Raw genomic sequence first — 14,180 nt, forward strand, 5'->3', positions numbered from 1 at the left:
TGTGAAACAACAGTTTTTTATCCTGTAAGGCAAAGTCGAGTCAGCATTTCTAAAATGAATAACACATAACAACAGTGTCGTGTGCAGCGCAGCAGAAACGACAAGCTGGCTGGCTAACAATTATCTTGGTTATGCTAACTTAGTGTTGTAAATAGGGCGTGGCTTAATCCATCCTACACCCCCCCATGATCGGAACACTAACCAATAGGGATACACTTATCAAGAATGCAGAGTTCAAGTGATATAGAACGGAACCAAGGGCATGAACTATAAGTCCATATAATGTAAGTGTAAAGTCCGAGAATTAAAAAAATAGTTAAAAAAAATTTGCGATGAAAAATGACCAGCCCGTTTCGCAAAAGTATCTGCCATCCAATTTAGCAAGGGAAAGGAACACACGTGTTCATCAATTATCAGAGCATCCAGCACCACAATAGGACAACTGTCAGCATCCTCGATATAACTCCTTTCAAGGAATTCAATAGCCGCCTCTCCGATATCCCAGAAACCAAGGACTCCGTGTGCAGCACCCAAAGCCATAAACCCAACACCAGAACAATCAAAATCATGAGCCACTAAGGGACACATTAGTTCATCAAAATCCGGGTCAGGTGACGCCAAGTTTGACAGGCACAAGTCCAGAGCCCACTGGAAAGGACAATCTAGGCAATGAAAGACAGGTTGCACACAAGTAAAAAAGGGGAACCGGAAAGACAATCCATACTTGACGCTTAAGACCGCCAGAGGGAAAGTGCTGTAATAATCAAGCATCCGGCTACGAAGATGGAGCAGGCAGAGCATGCTGTCTTGCAACTCCTGGTGTGCATCCATATCGAAGTGCGCAAATCAACAAGAGGATCCCAGCCACCAAAGCGAGGAGCAAGGGGAACCCTCCGAAGACACTCAAAAAAATAGAATGTAAAAATGCGGGGATCACACCAAAAACAGTCTGGAAAGATGTCACGAGGCCCGAGCCCACAATTTTAAAAAAATGAACAAGGCCAGTCGTAGACTAAAGATAGTTTGAATCAAGGTTCCAAAATGGAGGGGGAGGTCAGTATTTAAAAGAGCTTGTACCTCAGTGCGTGTGTTCGCCACATTTAGAAGAAATGTTTCACGGGACGAAGTCAACGCAACTTCCTTCTTAGACAAAAGAGCCCTTATTCTGCTCATCCTATTGAACTCTGCGTTCAAGGTTGGAATCGCCGGCCAGATAGATATATCGAGTCGGCCTTGTGGGGGTGGGAAAAGGACGTTTTTACAGCAAACCACTTTTTGCGAAACAGTGACTATGTAAGGAATACCCACTAGCATCCCACAGCAAGCTTCACTATTTAAAAGCAAATAACTACCGTTTGCAAGCAGCTTAAAAGAAGACGTTATAACTGGCATTGGAATCAACTTTAGGACACAAGCCAAATTAGGAGCGTGTATATTGCAAGCGCCATGTAATTGTATATGTCTACAAACCACAGAATGATCAGGAGCGGAAGTGCATTCTTCACCTTTTAAGTAAACCTCCTTGCCATCCCTTACGCATCTGTAAGTGAACGGAAGTGACCAAACTTCGTGCAGGAACGCATCACCAAGTTGTTCATATCTGCCAATGGCATAATGCTTCATGCACGAACTAAATTTAAACAGACTAAAAGGTAAAGTGACCAATCCGTGTATAAGCCACACAGCTGAATTCAACTCAGCAACAGAAAAAGGTAAAGGTTCTAATTTTTCAATGTGCAGCAATGCATGAGTTGCGTCTTTCATGGACATGAACTGCTGTTTTGCTGTCAAATTAATAGGAAGGAACAACGATGAAATATTCATGTAGTCCCAAGGGACTTTCCCTGCCTTTAACGTTTGTAATGTCCATGCAAACTGCATAATTGAACGCAACTGATTTTGACCATGATACAACACAGATACATCATCTTGCACAATGTCTACGACAGAAGAAACAATATTATCAAATGTATAAATTCTAGAAGACAAAGTATTAATACTATTATCTATCACAGCCAATACTTTTTCCATATTGGCCTGGTCAATAGCACGTAGTCTAGAAGCAGCTTCAATTTGCGACAATTTCCAAATTTCATTGTAAATAGCATAAGCCCATCGTTTAGACCTGCCATTTGCAGGACCCTTAATAAAATCATTCAAATCTATTTTGTCATTTAATCGTGATAAATGAAGCTTAACTGAAGTTAACGTGGAATGTTGCAGCCACGACTGACATAACTTACCTACAGAGTAGGTAGTCACTGTGTGTGAAGATGTAAAACGAGGGTCAACCCTAAGTTGTGTATACCCTGGAACCAAATCCAGAAACCGACGTTGACAGGAATCTGAGCTTGTTTGCCAAACCAACCAACCCTCAGGATTCAATGTTGAAATATTGAAGGTGCCATTGGAAACAAGGGACTGCAACATAGTAAGGGACAGATCTGAGTGATTCTCCCAACCAGGATAAGCACCCAGATCCGGGATCGAGGGGGAAATTAATTTTTTTAGATATAGCCAATCCAAAACAAGTGGTCTGAAAAATAGACGAATTCAAAAATAATATATGGTTTGGGATAAGACAGGCACGATGCAAAGCTTCTGTTCCTTGTACCTGCCACGGTTTAGTTCCCCACACCGATTTAAGATCGATAGTAGCTTTCCATACGTCATAACCTCCAATAGCCAATTCATCCATAAAGGATTTGGAATATAATAATTTTGTGTGTGTCAATCTAACCTTAGAAGTGGGTTCTACCGCCACCTTAAAATAAAAAGAAGCAGGGTCTGACACACTAAAATCCGAAAAGTATGTGAATTTTTTCAATAAAGTGGCAGAACTGCCAGGCATAGGGACAGGACAATGTTCCCACTGAGTGAAATTAACAAAATTTCGAAAAGTATTTGCTCTGTGTAGGAAATGTGTGCCATAATGTTGAAAATAAAATTGTTCATCGTAGTTAGCAGTATTTAAATACAGATCCTCAGTATCAAATGCAGCGTAATATTTTAAGTCAGAAAACAGTGCTTCAATTGCTTGTACATCCCAATCATCTGAGCGGATGTTTTGTTTAACCACATCACCCATAGAAACACGAAAAACAGTTGGCACATTAATAACTTCGGTGGGACCATGAATTTGAAAGTTCACTGCATCCCAAGCAATCCCATCACGTACAGGCCAGGCGGTGATGTTCACAAACGTCTGGTCTCTTTTCATGATGTGTGATGAGGAATGGGGGGCCAAAGTTCCATCAATTAATTGAATTGTAGAACGCTCATTCAGGTAGTGTCCATTGATAAGTCTAAAAAACACTACCACAAAGCCAATTGTCATGAATAAAAAAATACAAATCAGCACCAACCAGATGTAAGTCCAAGGTGCAACCAAAAAATGTCTCTTGAACCAGGCAAAAAATATAGAAATTTTGGAAGGGGCAGTGGAAGTCAATGATTCAGTTTCAAAGGAAGAATGGGACTGGGTAAGTGTTGTTGTATGTAATAGGGGCAAAGGGACTTCTGCAGGATAAGCATACTCAGCATCATCAGGCAAACCACCAGCAGTAGATGGCACAGGCGGATCAGTAACTGTAAGCATCTCAATGGAAACCTCAGGCACGATGATAGAGGGTGGCATCACAACAGAGTTTCTCAGCATCGAAGGGCAGGAAACCGAAGGTGTCATACTATGGAGAATCGGCCACCCTGTGTAGCTTTACATTCTCAATTGGAATGTACCTGTTACCCTTGCGACCAGGAAGTGGGGGTAAAACAGCTGTACGTGTACCCAATACTCCAAGCACCGGGACTGGTGCATGATAAGAGGGGCCAAACTCCTTCTTGTTCTCCACCTTCTCACGGACCAGGTCACCAACTCGAGGTAGCCAGCCGACTACCGGAATCTGGAGCGCTTCCTCGGATGTAGAGGGCACGTGTTCCTTTGCTAGAGTGTCTCTTGCTTCTTGTAGATTCTGCAATACAGCACAGTGGTCATCTAGGTCAAAAGGCGCGGCAGCCGCCGCCATGTCTAGACCGTCAAGGTCTGGAACAAACATTCTCACTCCAAAGAGCATCATGTAAGGGGTCCTCCCACCCAGAGACCTTCTAGGGAGGTTATTAAGTGCACGTTGGACATCATACAAGTGGGCAAGCCAGTTCCGGCCTGTACCTATTACCTTGGCTGTCAACGATTGCTTTAGGTCATGGTTCATCCGTTCCACAACACTATTGCCCTCAGGCCGGTATGGAGACGAAAATTTGACTTGGACCCCCAAACTTCTCATCGCTTCTTTGTACGCCTTAGAGGCGAACGCCGGGCCCTGATCAGAGTGAAGGGTACCACATGCAAAACTCCCTATAAAGACATGCAATGCTTTGATGACAGTCCTGGCATCAGCACTCCTTTGTGGCCACACCCACAGAAAACGTGTGCACGAATCCACTGCAACCAAGATGTACTTGTACGCAGTATAAGAGGTAAAAGGACCGCAGTGATCTAAATAAACACACGCAAGTGGTTGATTAGATATATGCAGCTGCGTTGGAGGTGGACGCGCAACAGAAGAAGGTTTAATCTGCTGGCAAATGTCACAACTAAGTACATAAGCCCGCGCTTGTTTATACAAACCGTACCAGTTGCTGTAAAAGAGACACAGTTGCTGACACTCCAGCATGCGCAGATGCAACACCTTCGTGGGCAGCCGTTATCAAATTTGGTCTGCAGTCCGCGTTGGGAATCAATCTATCACCAACGTTGTTAATCCTCACTAACGGGACGTTATCAGGACTTAAGTGATAATGGTATCGAGAAGGGAAACCTCTAGGGAAGCCTGTCCCTGTCTCAGAAGCAGCAATAGCTGCCAAGATGTCAGCATCAATCTTAGATTTTGATCTTGTAACTGCTGCTACTAAATATGTCGCCACTGCGGTTTTAGCTGCCTCGTCAGCCAAACTGTTACCGACAGCATGGACACCAACTCGTTGGTGACCAAGAGTGTGAATTACATTCACAAGTGGCAGACTCCCTTTAAGTTCTGCCACCAGAGCCCAAAGCGTTTTATACTTCACTGTGCCACCTTTGGAATCACAAAAAAGATTCATAATCCAAAAAAGCAAATTGTCGTTGTAAGATTGAACACAATAGTAAGAATCACTCACTATAAGAGTAGTGACCCTGTGATCAGCAAACTCAAGTGCAAGCACTAGAGCATGAAGTTCCGCCAACTGCGCAGTACAATCACCCAATGACTCCGTATGCACTGCATCAGATTGGAACTCTCCATTTACGAAAGTACCGACTACAATTGCGCAAGCCGCTGAATAAGCGTGCCTTGATCCAGTTGCGGGTTGCGCCGACCCGTCAGTGTATATGACACAATGGTATTCCTCGATAGGGCGCAATGACAGAGGAGCAGGATGAACAAATTCATACTCCAAACTCTCCTGAGTCTGCAACGCCACGTCAAAGATGTATTCGACGTCAGGCGAAGCTAAGGAGGTCGCCCATTGTATCCACCTTGGATGCAAAGCCTTAGAATTTGGTACACTAGCTTTAGTGACTGCTTCGAGAGCAGGAAACGGTGTTACCACTAGCATGCGCTTTCCTTGTGACAGCGCTCGTTCTTTCAGGATCGCCATCTGAACTGCTGTCAAGACTTTTTCAACAGTGGAAAATAGCAGCTCAGCCGAAGTGTACAGATGAGATTTGTAAGCAATGGGGACTGTGTCGCCCTCATTGAACGTTAAGTACGTGAAACCTTCCGCGCCTGGAACAATTCTAATGACCAGGTTGGTGTGGTTATCACAAGTTTTTAAATACTTAGCAGTAAGAAGATCAGTCTGCAAAGAATACAATGCAGATGAATGCTCTGGCGGCCAGCAAGATCTGGTAAAAGTTGGTTGTACCAAGGCATAAAGCGTCTTGATACGCTGGGCATAATCAGGAATGTAGGAACGACCGAAATTCAGAAAGCCCAGTAATGATTGTAGTTTTTTCAGTGTCGTAGGGATACGAAGGCGTGTGCATTTCTCAAGGAATTGCGGTGCCAAGCCTCGACCCTCATTATTGAGTTCGTACCCCTAGAACAACACTGTGAACTCAGCAATGTGGGACTTCTTAAAGTTAAACTTGTAACCGAAGTCTGCAAACATAGTAACTATGTTATCCACACGAGCTAGGTGTGGAAGCAACTCGTCGTCAGTCAGATAGATGTCATCAACATACGAGTACGCCTCCGGGTCTACCATCTCCAATAGAGAGACCACTCGAGCAGAAAAAACTCCAGGGCTGTTTTTATAGCCCATCGGGAGCCTCTTAAACAATTTTTGTTTTCCACCCGAGGTAAATGCCGTCCACTCATAACTATGAGGGGCTAGGTTATGGCAATAAAAGCCATTTGATAAGTCGAGCGTGGTTTTGAAACGTTTTCTCACAACACTATCGACGAGAGCCGAACTATGAGTATTTTGTACCGCACACGTCCGGCAATGCGAGTTTAAATGCCGGTAATCCAAAACTAGGCGGTACGACCCATCAGGCTTCGTCACAGTGAATAAAGGATTATTCATGGGTGACACACATGTCTCAATCACTCCTTGATATTCCAATTGTTCAAGGATGGACGCGACGTGAGGTCTTGCCTCGCGACGCATGGGGTATTGGTGTTGAGGCTGGGGATCGGAACGCAATGGAATCTCATGATTGGGAGAACATTTATCCCAGCCAACCTAATTACGATATAACGCAGGTGCAAGCACCTGTGCCCACTCCCCGGCTAACCTATTAGACTCATCCGAGGGCACTGCGTGCCCAAAGGAAGGAAGAATGACTTCCTCTCCCCTTGGAGCGTCCAAAATGAAAGCCGGAGGCCAATCTTTTTCCGCCAAAAGAATATCATAGGTGGTCGTAAGATTGTCCCAAAAAACCACCTTAATTTTGCGTTGTATGTCACCCTCAATATTAAGGACTATTTTAAATAATCTTTCTGGGGGAGCTACGCGAGTATCAGCAGTTTCAACTGTCACATAAATGTCAGTTGCTGTCGCCTCCAGAAATGGACGCAATGCTTGCCGCACTACTGTAACTTCCGCCGCGCTGTCTATAGGTTCCGAAGCGTGTCCGTACCATCTGAGGCATATCTCGCTGAGATAGCAGCAACTTTCTTTTTCTGAAACGGTGGACGTTGTCTGGCAGTGTCCTCCTGCTTGCCTTTACCGTCAGTCTGGCGGGGCTGGTCTTGACCTTGAGCACCCCGTCCTCTCCCACGCTCTCCACCACCAGTGTGCGAAGTCGATGTTTCCTGTGAAGAACGAGGAGAGCGTTGTTCAGAAACCTGAAACCTATCAGGTGACTTAATACGAGTACGATCGCGCAAATCATAAGTGCGCTCACTATACGACTGTACGGGTGAGGCAGAACGAGAAACCTGTTTCTGTTTCTGTTGCTGTTTTTCTTGTTTTTTGGCTCGCCAACTTTGTTTAGGAAAGTTGGGCTTTTCGTCTTTTGTAGACGAACTCACCTTAGTTTGCTGTACTACATCAGGAATTTTGATGGTGGGTTTCATGCCTAAGGCACTACGTCCAACCATCCTGTAGGCTTTTGCAATAATTTTTGCGAACTCCCTTGGTTTATCGGCATCATCCACAAGTTCCAGCATATTACCAACTTGGAACTGCATGGCATCTCCTTTGAGGTTGCCCATTACCATGGAACAAACCACATCGAAACTGTCGACAAGCCGTAATCCTAACTCAATAGCTGCCTCCGCACCATGACTGTCTTGGACTTTCTTGATGACGGAGGGTAGTACAGACATAGACGGAGTGCCGTAGCACTTCGAATAGGTCGCAGCAAAGACTTTACCCCAATTGTCACAATCAACAATATCAGGGACTAAGTCCTTCGGCAAAGTAATGGTGAGTATCCTGTGTTTATCCACAGGTGTAGTGTTTGGAAACACGGCTTCTAATTGATCAAATTTTTCCGCAAGCCAGTAAGGAAATTCATCCTTACTGAGGGGGCGCTTGCCGACAACCGCATTAACCATAACAGGGCTTATCACCACCGCGTGATGGTGATCCGTCCCGTGCCCAGCAACCGCAGGTGCTCCCACCTGTACTGTGCGTGACACATACTGCACTAAAGCCCTATGGACCGTAATCAGGGCTGTGTGCAGTGTTCGTAATTCACCCACTCCCACCGTTAGGTAGCATGGGTGTGGAGTATATCCGGCCAGTACCGGCCAAGAGGCCCCTGCAATTGACAACGGGCCCATTCTCGCCGGTACGACCTCATGGGGGAGGGTGCCATTAAACCAAATAGTATGCTGCCAAGCAGAAATAGGTATGTCTAGCGTCCTATATGGGGCATAAACCGCTGGCACAGGCGTGGCTGTATATTCATGGAACAAATTATCGTCCGTATCCACCTCCTCAAAGGTCACCCAAGAGTAAAACAACTCATAAGGGTAGGTGGCATCAGCACTGACCACAAAGACCATGGCCATCCCGTCATCAGGTACCCCATAAGCCCTCAAATGAGTGCGCAGAGGAACCCGACTATAAGCGGGAATATTAACCGCCATAAGGACACACTAAAGAGCAACAACAATATCTACAGTAGCACTTGGGCTCAAAAGTTGTAACCTTTTTAATTATCAAGCTTGAATGAACCTTCAGTCAAAACCTAGGTAGGCTAAACCGTCACTCATGTTATCCGGAAACGAGAGTGAGGGTAGTTGTGGACTAACACAAGTACTACTAAAGCGTCTCAGATCATAAGACCAAACGTTAGGTGCGCCATGTTGCAGAGATTCTGCTTATGCACAGAACTATGCGCAGGAGACCAGGACCTCAGAGAATTGTGGTGTACCAGAAACTCCCCTCAGAACCAAGAACCCCTTATCCAACTAGCTTAGTATCCCATTCGTTAGCCTAGATCTAGCTAGGTGGTCCCAATGTATAGACAAACCAGAACAAGTGACTTAGATATTTCTCAGGAGTGGTGGGAATCCGAAATACCTGTTCGTATCTATTTGTTAGTCCACAACAGAATAATACAGACACGGTAAAGTTTAAAGAGTTTATTTTATAAACCTCGCGTCCTAAGATGCAGTACTTTGGCTAACACTAGCAGACTAACAGTACAGATCAGAACCATAAGCATTGTTACAATACCATATAAAATGAAAGGAGCAATCATACTAATAATGACAGTGGTATACAGCCACACTCCTTTCTCTAGAATCTAATACATTATTATTAGACTATTAGAAGGTCTCTTAGGTTAACAGGGGGGACCCCATACCATATAGATCAGCTTAGTAGAATCACATCAAAGGATCAGCTAGCTCTCTCATGCATCAGCTCTTCTGTTCAAATGTATGCAAACCCAAACTGTTCTGCAATATTAAAGACGCTTGTCCTTCAGATATTGGCAGCTGCATGTATGATATGTCTAAAAAGTGGTACGATCAATCTAATCACAACACTCTGTACCTTCTAGTGACCCAGCCTCGTTCTTTACATGATGTACAGACCAAGGGCACATTTCACTGTTAAGAATGTGAAACAACAGTTTTTTATCCTGTAAGGCAAAGTCGAGTCAGCATTTCTAAAATGAATAACACATAACAACAGTGTCGTGTGCAGCGCAGCAGAAACGACAAGCTGGCTGGCTAACAATTATCTCGGTTATGCTAACTTAGTGTTGTAAATAGGGCGTGGCTTAATCCATCCTACAGTGGCACTTTTGGAGCATAGGAATGCTCATTATCGCAATGATATGTTGCATTGTTGTATACTACCCTGCAATCTTGCACAAACAGCTGACATGCAGTGGTTCTGGCACCCTTGCACCATGATCTAAAGATGTCTGTGTGGTGTGGCTGGCACACATAACTGCAGAAAGTGGCACCTCCCATCACTCATTAAAACACAGAGGTTGCCATCTTGCCAAAATCCCACCACGTGACACCCCTGCTTAAAAACCTCCATTGGCTCCCAGTGAACCAGCACTGTCTCTTCAAACTCGGCTGCCTGATCCACAGAGCCTTGTCATCCCATGGTCCTGCTTTCATTGCCTCCAAAATCCAACGCTATGTTCCCTCTCGCGAACTACGCTCTTCTAGCCTCAATCTATTGACCCCTTGTTTATTCAAACGAAAAAAACACGGCGGTCTAAGATTCTCGACCCTGGTGCCCCAATTCTGGAACTCTCTCCCCCTCGATCTGTGCCAGGTTCCCTCTTACCCCCAGTTTAGGAAATCCCTTAAGACTTGGCTATTCTCCCAGGCCTATAACTAATTAACTCTCACTACGCATGTCAACGCATCTCTGCTAAGCGCCAAGAAACCGCTGGTGTACGTGCGCTCTATAAATAATTTTATCATATAATATCATATCATTATCATCATATCAGGGGTAAAATCAAAAGCCCCCTGTGCCGCTGATGTGTCACGTTTTGACATGTGAAGAGTGGTGCACCAGGGCAGCAAGGGGCCTGAATAAATGCCACATGGTTCCTCGCTGTGACATGGTAACAAATGTACTGCAGGTGGTGGCAACGATGCATGATGCAATGTTATCCACCTGCTGTGCAAGTACAACTTAAAAGTACCACAAACAAACAAATCAATGTTCCCAATAATAGGTACACATGTCCCATGATGTATGTGAATGCTGGGGACAGAAAACAACACAACTCATCATTAAATCATGCAACATGTTGAGAAGGAATACACACATGTACTTTACGTGACACATCCCTTTCACAACACCACATATATCCATCTATTCACTAACAAATCTGGTTTGAGTCACTCAGACCCCTTGAAATGTGTCGCATCCAACCGTAAAGTGTCGCAAAGTCACAAGCGTAAAGCATCTTCAAATATGCATTGACTCACTCAAACCCCCTGAAACGTGTCAACATCCGACAGTAAAGTGTGGCAAATACTCAAAACCAGGTAGCATCTGAACAAAGCGCGCTGCAAAGTTAAAACCGTCACGCTTTGTATTGACAAATGCATGTTAACGCATGATGCCAAATGCAACAAATAGGAAACACACGCAATACAGAGAAACATCACGCATGCCGATGTGAAATGAAATGGCAATTGAGCCAAAATCTCGACGCATCGTTAGAAATATGACGCAAAACGTCAAAACGTGTTGCAGCTAAGCAGGAAATTATGCAATGAATCTAAAATGTTGTAAACCAGGACATACACAGTTACTTTCACTTTCTCTTACTCTCTCTAGGAGTGTGCTTGGTGGAGGGGGCTGGTGTGGAGTGCTTAAATTGAGATTGGATTTTGGATTGTGTTTTGTCAGTCCTGTGTGTAATTTTAACATTTGTTGATCTGTCTTTTGTCACTTGTAAGTCTTGTGTGTGGTAAAAATAGTTGTATTTTGGGGTGTGTGTGTTTTTAATAGGGGTAGTTAGGTGTAGGATTATTATAGGGGTGGGATAAATTCATTTTTCTGTATTTTAGCTTTCCATAAGTTTCCTATCTAACTATTTTCAAGTTTCATTTACACTAACTACTCATAAGTGAGCATGTCTGGCAGGTCCAAGAACCTGTCCAACAGGCAGTTTGGTTGCCTCATTTGGCTAATTTATCATTTCCTCCCCACAATGATCAGCATGGGGGCCGAGTGAGCAAGGGCTACCCAGCACCTGAACACAAGCAGTGGTGGGGCAGGGTCCAGCACCATCTTGCCAGGATTTTTGACGTGCAACGCACACCTCACCAAATCAAACTCCGCTGGCAGGATGTGATCAACCGCGAGGGAGACTTGCTGGACCATCTTGGCCTGGAGGTCGGTGGGCCAACTGGTAAGTACATTTATAATATTTGTCATATTGGTTTTGAAAGAGGTGCACAACAATGCCATACATTGCACTGTCCATATTTTCAGATAGATTCAGTGGTGTTGCAATGGTGTCGCAGAAAATACATCTGACCTCAAGAAACTAATTGCATTTTGTGTGGTCACAGGCACATAGGTTGTAACCAATTTATCTGATGTTGACTTTTCAATGGTATCTTTGCACACACACAAGCACCAGTGCCAAAGTTGGATATATTTCTGTGATGCTATAAACTATGGGGCAGATCTACAAGAAACTAAAACAGTGTGGTGCAGCATGCCATTTTTCTGTGCAAAGCAGCGTTATTTTCGAAGCGCAGGGATGCAACATATTTACAACAATATGTTGCATCTCTGTGCTTACCCCTGCACTGGCTCACAAACTGCTGCCATGTGCCGGCGCAGCCAATCTTGCACCAAGGTGCAAGTCTGCCTGCATCGTGGGGAGATTGTTTTTGTGCAGGAAGGGACACCTTCCTGCACAAAAAATAAACAACTGAGGTGATTTCCTCTTCCAATGTGTGCCTAAGAATGCAGCACGCATTGAGAGTTGAAAAAAACAAGGAAAAATGAATACATTTCCCCTCATTGCACTCCGCTATGCTACCCCAAAGGTGGCGTTTCATTCGGACGCATTTCCAGATTTACGCTTTATAGTAAGTCTGGCAATGCATCAGTGGATATGGTTTTTGCGTGGGTACACCCACAGCAACACCCATGGAATATCCCTTCCACACAAACTTCTGCATTTAAAGGTAGCATATTCACAAGGGCATGGAAAGTCACGCAGGCGGGATTTTCATGTCCTTGTAAATATTGAGCAGGACAAGGCACCACCAGTACATCAACAAAATGGAAGTACTAGTGACACAGGGGAATAGGAAATTGGCCCCCTTGTATTCAAGTTCTCAGAAAGTTACACAGTGTGGTGCAAACAAAGGGCTTGTGGTGCCTCACTGCGGCACTCTCTCAAAAATCTGGCCCTATCCTGTGTAAATCTCATAATATACATGAGTCTAGATGTATATGTAAGCATGATGCATCAATCAACCAACCAAACAATCATTGAAATTATAAGTGCGCTACTCACATGTGAGGATATGAATGCGCGGGGGAAGATCTGCGTGCAGTTGAAGAGTCAGGTCTTTACAGTTGCAATGAAGATGTGCAGGGTGGGGTTTGCACAGGCTGATGATTGTTAGCTCATTGAATGTGGGTCAGAGTTATGCTCATTTCCACGTGACGATGAAAATGCCACTTTTGATGCTGGTGTTGATCGTAATCTTATAATGCTGGAGTGATGGCTGCAGCAGCTTTGTGGAATAGGGGTGGGACAGGGGTTCGTTTGTGATCATGAGTGGATGCCTCTCATGGTATATGCATTGTCTTGGGTGTTGATTGTTGTCAGGGATGAGATGGAGGGGTAGCTGGTGTTGCTTGAAGATTGTGTGGTTTCAGAGAACTGTGTCTGGTCTTTGAACTTGTCTTAGAGGCACATGACATCTGTGTGGAAGTATGAGCAGAGCTTGTTGTAGTGGTCCTGGGAGGGGGAGATGTTTGTATTATCCATGTGTGTTATGCCAAAATAACTGATGATGCTGAATAGTTGCTTTGAATTTCTGGAGTTTGTAAAGATCAAATGTGGGATTAAGTTCCTTGTTGTAAGTCTGATGTGTGGGTGGAATTTTGATATGGTGTTCTTGTAGTTGGATCCGTCTTCAGGGGATTTGCTGTTACTCTGCTTCTCTACAAGGTATCTGCATGTGTGTCAAGATTGATGTGAGTTGGCCTTGAACCATGTAGGCTTCCTGTGCTGCTGTGTGTTGGTGTTACATACTGGTGCAAGTTCATCTACACATTTTGAGATCCATCTGTGGGTTCCATTTTCAGCAAAGTTTGTGTAGTTCATAGTGTTGGTGGCATTTTGGTTTGAGGCTGATTATAGTTGTTCTATGTTCATCTTGTGTCTGTTCCTTTTTGGAGTGCATTTAGGAATTTTTATATGTATGCAGATGCTTTGTTGACGTGGAGGTGTACGTCGTTCTGGTCAGTCCATGGGGGCTATGTGGGCTGGCTGTAGTGGATGTGGTGATGTTCTTCCCTGGCTTGTGGTTGTGGGTGGTGACAAGTTGTTACTGTCAGATGTTTGCAAGGTTGTCCATGCGGCTGGCAAATTTGTTGTCACTGAGTTTGTCAAGCTGTGATTTGAGGTATGTTACAAGTATGTAGTACATGTATGCGACGGCATGTTGTGCAATTATGTTTGCGATGTACCTGGTGTACACAGTTCAAGGTCTAGATGGTCTGTA

This window comes from Triturus cristatus, chromosome 1_1, assembly GCF_964204655.1.
Source record: "Triturus cristatus chromosome 1_1, aTriCri1.1, whole genome shotgun sequence".
NCBI lineage: Eukaryota > Metazoa > Chordata > Amphibia > Caudata > Salamandridae > Triturus > Triturus cristatus.